This window comes from Cavia porcellus, unplaced genomic scaffold, assembly GCF_034190915.1.
Source record: "Cavia porcellus strain 051 isolate PalLab524CR breed Dunkin Hartley unplaced genomic scaffold, mCavPor4.1 scaffold_136, whole genome shotgun sequence".
Taxonomy (NCBI): domain Eukaryota; kingdom Metazoa; phylum Chordata; class Mammalia; order Rodentia; family Caviidae; genus Cavia; species Cavia porcellus.
The window spans coordinates 591,057-599,082 of NW_026947619.1; the positions used below are offsets into that span (position 1 = coordinate 591,057).

Consider the following 8,026-nt stretch of genomic DNA (forward strand, 5'->3'; position numbering starts at 1 on the left):
AACAAAGCCAATCAAGACAATGCAGTGAAATTGTTAAAGGATTTCACAGTAGGATACTGGGATAGTAGTAATAGCTCTGTACGGTGTCTAGTCAATTAAGTATAGTAAAAGCAAACCAAAAATAGAACATTGTAAGACCAATTGAGAGTACTGAATAGAGGAAAAGAAACATAGCAAAACAAAACAATGAAAAAAACCTTTACTTTTAAACAGAAGATAGAAGGAAATCCACCATACTTGCTATACTGTATTATGGTCCTCCTACCAAGTGATGCCAAGACATCTATCCCCAGTAGCTATGGGCAGGAGGGAAGTGGGAAGAGTGCTTGATTTTTCAGCCCACAAGGCAGTAGGCTCACAGGTAATGGTTCTCTTCCTGGCCCACACCATGGGTACTTTTCAAGAGGGTGGAAGAATAAGCTGCCTGAGTCCCACCATGGCTGGATCTGGGGAGTTCTGGTCCTCCTCCTGGCCCACACCACAGACACTTACAAGGTTTATTTCTTACAGTTTTGAGAGGTTTTAGTCTATACTAAATTGGCTCCATGACAGGGTGGCAGGGCAGGATGTCAGTTCACGGTGGCTGCAAACAGCAAGTGAAACTGACAACTGTTGTAGTCTAAGAAAAATAGCTTCATTATATTTGTATCAAAAGCAAAATACCTGTAATGTGGCCTACTGTTCTATATATGGTTTTGCTTTTCTTCTGGGTGACCTAATTGATATGTTAATCAATGCTCCCCTCTGTAAAGAGTTGTAAATCCCTAAAATCCTAGCCTAATTGATATATTAACCATTGTTTCCCTCTACAAATAACAGATGCGGTGCTAAGATAAGCTAACAGGAGTTGTTAGTTACTCCTAGGCTTCCCTATTCTCTGCTGAGGAAAACCAGGATGTTTCGCTGATTTAAACTTGTTTAAAGTAACTTGCTTGTATGCAGAGAGACTTGCTTGTTAGCACAACCCTTACCTGACCTCGCTCTCCCCAAGGAATGTAATCTTGCCATATTTTCTATTCTGTAATGCACGGCACTGCCTTCCCCCCTTTCCCTACCCAGTAGTAGTCTGTCACAAAATGTGCTAATTGTGCTCTTCTTAAGAAATTCTTAGCTTCAAAGAAATTACAGGAAAATGTTATGGCTTAAACCCTGTAGGGAGCCGAGTGACAGCCCATTGCTGCCTCCCTACCTCTCACTCCTATGGGCACTGCATCTGCCTACATTAACCATAATCCTCTCCTGCTTACGTCACATATCTGGATGTGATGGTGACCCTGTTGTATTCACCCCTTAAACTCTTCCTGTCCCACCTCCCACCCTTGGCCTATAAAAGGTATGATCATTGCCTGAATAAACAGCAGCTTGATTGGATTATTTCGACTTGCTTTCATCTCTCTTTGTCTCCCCTCATGTCTTTTATTTAATCCCTGTTCCCCCTTCAGGAGTTCTCCATGGATTGATCTGCAGGCCGGATCAAGTGGCGCTCAGTGTGGGGGCTCCTGGCACGGAGGAGTTAATGAGGGAGCTGTTTGAGAGACAGACAGCTTAAACTGAAAGTGAAAGCAAATTGAACCAAAGACCGCGGCAAGGAGTGAGCAAACTGAATCAAGGATTAAACCTTAAAGCAACAGGACATTAAATTATGTACTGAGGCCTGTGCAGACGACTACCCAACATCCTGCCTGAGTCACGGTGAGTGAACAGCAACCCCATTTCCTTTCCTGGACATGGGTCAAGTATTGAGCGAACACGAATTGTTCATGGGAGGCCTTAAAAAGGCATTAAAGACAAGAGGGGTAAGAGTTAAAAAAAGAATTATTGCAGTATTTTCAATTTATTCATAAGGTTTGCCCTTGGTTCCCCCTAGAGGGTTCTATAGATAACAAGAGGTGGAATAGAGGAAGAGATGCTTTAAAAGATTATTATAGAGTTTTCTGTCCAGAAAAGGTTCCTGTGACCACCTTTATATATTGGAATTTAATCTCTCAGCTGCTTGCTCAGTGGCCTGCAGATCCTCAGGTTGAGGAGATGGTTGCACTAGGTGAGGCTGCCCTGTGAGACTCTGTTAATTCCACCTCAAAACCATCCTCAGAAAAATCTGAAGCCTCTGATTTCTCAGATGCAGAGGACGACGGCCTGTTAGAGGTCCTCCTACATTGTGATCTGCCACTACTTCCTCCTGTTGACATGATCAACAGGTCCCACTCTCCGTGCCTCCATGGCCAATTGGGGATTCATATAAGCCTTTATATCCCGGCCTTTCTGATTCTCAGGAGGTCAACTGGGAACAACGAACACAACAAGCCTCTACATATCGCCCTGACCCTGTTGCAGCACCAGCCACTATTAGGCCTGACTATGATGATGCACTCAGCATCTGCTCTCAACCTTCTAGCACATTAGCAGAATTAGAGCAAAGAAAAATGGATCTTTTAAAACAGATACAGCTAGAAAAAGAATGCCAAAATCTTTCAATTCAATTGCAGGCCCTCCTAGCTACACAGTTTTATAGTGTCCTTGAGATGGCGCCTGCCTCTGGCATGCCTTGTGGCGTGCTTAAAATGGTGCCTGCCTCTGGAAGCCAGCCTAAAATGGCTTTCCCAGTCACAGAGGCCCTTACTCCCCCACGGGATGTTGAAGAGGGCACTGAACCACAAGCTTTTAGGATACACACACCTCTCACCGTGGCAGCCTTAAAAGAGTTAAAGGCCGCAGTCTCTCAATATGGCCCGACTGCCACCTACACCATTGCGGTTCTAGATTCTTTGACTCAGGGTTGGATTATTCCTAATGAGTGGAAAGACTTAGCAAAAGCCACCCTCTCCAGAGGCAATTATCTATTATGGAGATCTGAATTTTTTGATCAATGCAAGGGCATAGCCAGAGATAACGCCGCACAGACAAACCCCTGGATCCTCGCTATGCTTACAGGAACAGGAGATTTTGCCACAAAAGAGACCCAAATGCGGTTTGATTTGGGCCTCTTTGCACAGGTTAATATGGCAGCCATTAGAGCATGGAAACGGCTCCCCTCAGGAGGCGAGCCTACCTTATCTCTCACCCAAATAAAACAAAAGCCTGAGGAGCCCTTTTCGGACTTTGTTGATCACCTGTTACAGGTGGCAGAGCATCTTTTCTGCTCCACAGAAACAAACTTTTCCCTGGTTAAACAATTGGCTTATGAAAATGCAACCTCAGATTGTCAGGCTGCAATTTGACCACATCGCAAAAAAGAGAACCTATCAGGTTATATCTGCTTATGTACAGATATTGGGCCGGTTTATCAAGGCCTAGCCATGGCTACAACACAATAAGGTTGCATGGTTACACAACCCCTCTCTCATTCTAAAAAAGATGCCACTTGTTTCAAACGTGGCCAAAGTGGCCACACGGCTCGTGATTGCAAAAGAAAAAATCAAAATCAGTCCTCTACAAAAAAATCAGGGCTATGTCCTAGATGTAAGCAAGGAGACCACTGGGCTAATGAGTGCAGATCCAAAAGAGATGTTCATGGTAACCCTCTTCCTCCACAGGGAAATGGGTTACAGGGCCAGCCCCAGGCCCCCAATTTCGGACAAACCCTTGGGGTCCAAGGTTTGTCCCAGCACAAAACAATCCATTTCAGACCTCTTCAGGGCAACCCCAGGGAGTGCAGGGTTGGACTTCTGTTCCACCTCCAACACAGTATTAACCCCTGACATGGGTGTCCAGATCATGCCCTCGGGAATCTATGGGCCCCCTCCCCCCGGGACTTTTGCACTTATTATTGGACCTAGTAGCACTGCACTTAAAGGATTACAAGTTCTGCCTGGGATAGTAGATAGTGATTACACAGGAGAAATAAAAGTCATGGTTTCTCCCCTTGTCGGGATCATACCAGTTAGGACAGGGGAACGCCTTGCTCAATTGCTGCTATTGCCTTTGTCTCAAATGTCTAACAAATAAGACAATTGTCTTAATGGGGCCCCTACAGCCAGGCCTCCCCTCACCCAGTGCCATTCCCCTGGGATTTTTTTAAATTGCCATAGATCTTAAAGATTGCTTTTTCTCTATTCCTTTACATCCAAATGACCAAAAGCGTTTTGCCTTCAGTCTCCCGTCAATTAATTTTAAAGCCCCTATGCAGAGATTTCAATGGTGCATTTTGCCACAAGGTATGGCTAACTCCCCCATGCTATGCCAGTCTTTTGTAGCCACTGCAATACAGCCAGTCAGAGATCATTGGCCACATATCTATATTATTCATTATATGGACGATATTCTCTTGGCAGGAGATGATCAAAACCACACCCTAAAGTGCTACCAGGACTTACAGGTTGCCTTACAAGAGGCTGGACTTCAAATAGCCCCTGATAAAGTATAGCTTACTGATCCATATACATACTTGGGTTTTCAATTACGTGGCACTCAAATACTCTCTCCAAGGCCCCAGCTGAGGCTTGATGGGCTCAAAACACTTCATGACTTCCAAAAACTATTGGGAGACATTAATTGGCTCATACCATTTTTAAAACTAACTAAACATGATTTACAGCCCCTTTATGCACTGCTTCAGGGAGACATAGATCCAATCTCCCCCCGAGAGCTTATACCTGATGCCAGGAGAGCGCTCAGTAAAGTAGAAGAGGCTATTGCTCAACAAACTGTTTCCTTTATGGGCTACAATGAGCCTTTACAGTTTCTCATTTTTAATACAAAGCTTTGTCCCACAGCAGTGTTCCGGCAACAAGCTCCCCTCATATGGGTCCATTTATCAGTCTCCCAAAAAGAACACTCCTGCCTTATTTCCAGGCTGTTTCAGACCTAACAATTCAGGGTAGAAAGCAAGGAAAATGTTACTTTGGCCAAGAACCAGATATTATCATTCAACCTTTTACAAAAGACCAAATAGATTGGCTATTTCAGACTACAGAAGTGTGGCCTATTGCCTTAGCTTCCTTTTCAGGGACTATTGACAATCACAACCCTCCAAATAAGCTTTGCTAATTGCCACCCATTTATATTCCCTAAGGTCACAGCTTCATAACCCCTTCCAGGCGCCCTGGTGTTATTCACTGATGGCTCATCCTCTGGAAGGGCCGCTTATGTATCCCAAGACAATGTTTCTACCCTCCAGGCAGACACTTCCTCTGCCCAATTAGCAGAGTTACAAGCTATTCTTGCAGCCTTTGCTGCTTACTTCAACCGACTCTTTAATTTGTATACTGACAGTGCTTACCTTGCTCAGTCTGTTCCATTATTGGAGACTGTTGATACCATCTGTCATGCTTCCCTGGCTTCAAATCTGTTCAAATGATTACAATGCTTCATACAGCTTTGCCATCATAAGTTCTTTATTGGTCATCTGTGGGCCCATTCCAACCTCCCTGGACCTCTTCCCCGAGGAAATCATTTGGCTGATGTTGCTGTACGAGCACAGATTTTTATGACTCATGATTCCAAGGTGTCTGAGGCCCAACAGGCCCATCAGCTACACCACCTCAATGCTCACACCCTCCTCCTCCTCTACAAAATTACCCGTGAGCAAGCCAGACAAATTGTAAAAAATTGCCCCTCTTGCGCTATCCACTTACCTGTCCAACACCTAGGAGTCAACCCAAGAGGTTTAATCCCTAACGCCTTATGGCAAATGGACATTACTCATTTCAATGAGTTCGGCAATCTAAAATATGTACATGTCATTATTGACACATATAGTGGCTTCATTTTTGCCACTCTCCAGACTGGAGAAGCTGGTAGACACATTATAGCCCATATGCTGTCAGCCTTCTCAGTTCTGAGATGTCCTCAACAGCTAAAGACTGATAATGGCCCTGGCTATACCAGCACCTCCTTCGCTCTATTTTGCAAGAGTCTTAATATCCTCCATACCACAGGTATACCTTATAATCCTCAGGGACAAGGCATTGTTGAATGTGCACACCATTCCATTAAATTCACCATAGATAAAATAAAAAGGGAGACATGGTACCCCACCCGGGGGTCCCCTAGAAATGTCCTTTCACATGCTCTTTTTATTTTAAATTTTCTGACCCTGGATGCTTCAGGCTGCTCTGCAGCATCTTGATTTTGGCATACTCAAACTCAAACATGGTTTGCATCTGTTTTATGGAGAGACCCACTAACCAATATGTGGAATGGCCCTGACCCAGTCCTTATCTGGGGACACGGTTTAGTATGTGTTTACTCTCAACAAGATAGAGAAGCTAGATGGCTACCTGAATGCCTCATAAAACAAGTAGACAGTTCTTCAAAGACCCCATGCAATGCCTAGGAATAATGTCATTTCCTGAGGCACAATCCCCTGTGTTCTCTTACAGGTGACACAACTCCCTGGAGTCTTATGCTGCCTAGTCAGCCTTCTTCTTGAGCCATACCACACCCATGGTGGATTTCGACCCCTGCCAAACAGACTACAACTGCTGACAGCCATGCATAGAACCCCGTGACTGTGGAAGAGGCTCTTCTTGGTCTGGAGGAACATACACCAGCCAAATAGCCTGTGTCCAATGTTATGCAAGGCATGCTCCAAGACATAGGAGAATGACTTCAACAGAGACACTGACAAATGGCTGTCAACCCCTTCTCCTCGATATGAGTGTGGGGGGGGAGTTTTTCCCTTACCTAGTGCCACTTTTGGGTCCCCTAGCTGCCCTATTGCTTCTCCTTTCTGTGAGTCCTTGTATTTTTCAGAGTCCTTGTATTTTATGATGCTCATTAATAACTGGATAGATGCATTTATGGCAAAGCCCATTCAGGTACACTATCGTCAGCTGGAGATGGCAGATCAACAAACTTACCAGGAAGGATTTCCCACGAGTGGCCCATATGACAATGTGGCCTAACTGCCCTGGGGCAATGGACAGGCAGTCAGAGATGGGCAACTAGGACATGCATGTTAATTCCAATGGCCACCTAAGACAGGCACAGGACCAACTGTTGTTCTGCAAGCCCATGACAGGTAAGGCCTGGTTGGGTCCATGCAATGAGGTCCTTGACCTAAGACAGACGCTGTCTGACAGGGCCTGCCATACTCTTGATTAAATAATATAAAAAGGGAGGAGATGTAGGGAGCTGAGTGACAGCCCATTGCTGCCTCCCTGCCTCTCTCTCCTATGGGCACTGCGTCTGCCTACATTAACCATAATCCTCTCCTGCTTATGTCACGTATCCGGATGTGACAGTGCCCCTGTTGTATTCACCCCTTAACCTCTTCCTGTCCCACCTCCCGCCCTTGGCCTATAAAAGGTGTGACCATTTCCTGAATAAATGGAAGCTTGATTGGATTATTTCAACTTGCTTTCATCTCTCTTTGTCTCCCCCCATGTCTTTTATTTAATCCCCGATCCCCCTTCAGGAGTTCTCCATGGATTGATCTGCAGGCCGGATCAAACCCCAACCATGCTCTCATTTTGTTCTGTATGCATCAAAATTTCTAAGTTTCAAATCCTTGTAAAAACTTAGGTTTCAGCTTCTTGTAACTTTCAAGCCCTTCGCACCTGTTAGTGATGAGCTTTCCTAAGATAATTAACTTTCTACTTTCTTTTCCAAATGTTATTGCAGATGTGCAATTCCAAGATAATGCTTATCTGCAGGACGGGAGTAACTTGAAAGGCACCAAAGGCTCCCAAGGTTGTCAGAACTAAGTGGACAGCTTTACAGTTTCCAGATTTGGGTCAACAGTTTAATGGCTCTGCGGATTTCTTTTGTCCCCCCACCTCCTGCTTTTTAAATCCCCTTCTCCAATCTCTGGCGTGCAGTCTCCAAATTGGCTCCTGGAGACTTGTCGCCAGGCCTGGCCTAAATAAAGCCTTTGCTCCCCAAATTTCAGTCTCTTGCTTCCTTGGATTTTGTACTGGGGTCCGAGCTATCACAACAACAGAGCGAGATACACCTTCTTTCTGGCATTACATTATATACTGACTCCACCCCTATGTGGGTGTAGCACTGACACCATCAATCCAAGGACTACACAATGAACCAAACACAGATGCATAATGTAAATGCATGAGGCCTGGGGGCCACC

The 8,026-nt window shown here is 45.0% G+C and overlaps 1 long non-coding RNA gene across 1 annotated transcript; it reads left to right on the plus strand.

Annotated features, from left to right (window-relative positions):
- The first annotated feature begins 1,401 nt into the window (after window positions 1–1,401).
- LOC134475141 (uncharacterized) lies at window positions 1,402–7,825 on the plus strand. The gene is made up of 3 exons (XR_010046107.1): window positions 1,402–1,692; window positions 6,321–6,961; window positions 7,564–7,825. It is a non-coding gene; the product is annotated as an uncharacterized LOC134475141 (long non-coding RNA).
- The last annotated feature ends 201 nt before the right edge of the window (window positions 7,826–8,026 follow it).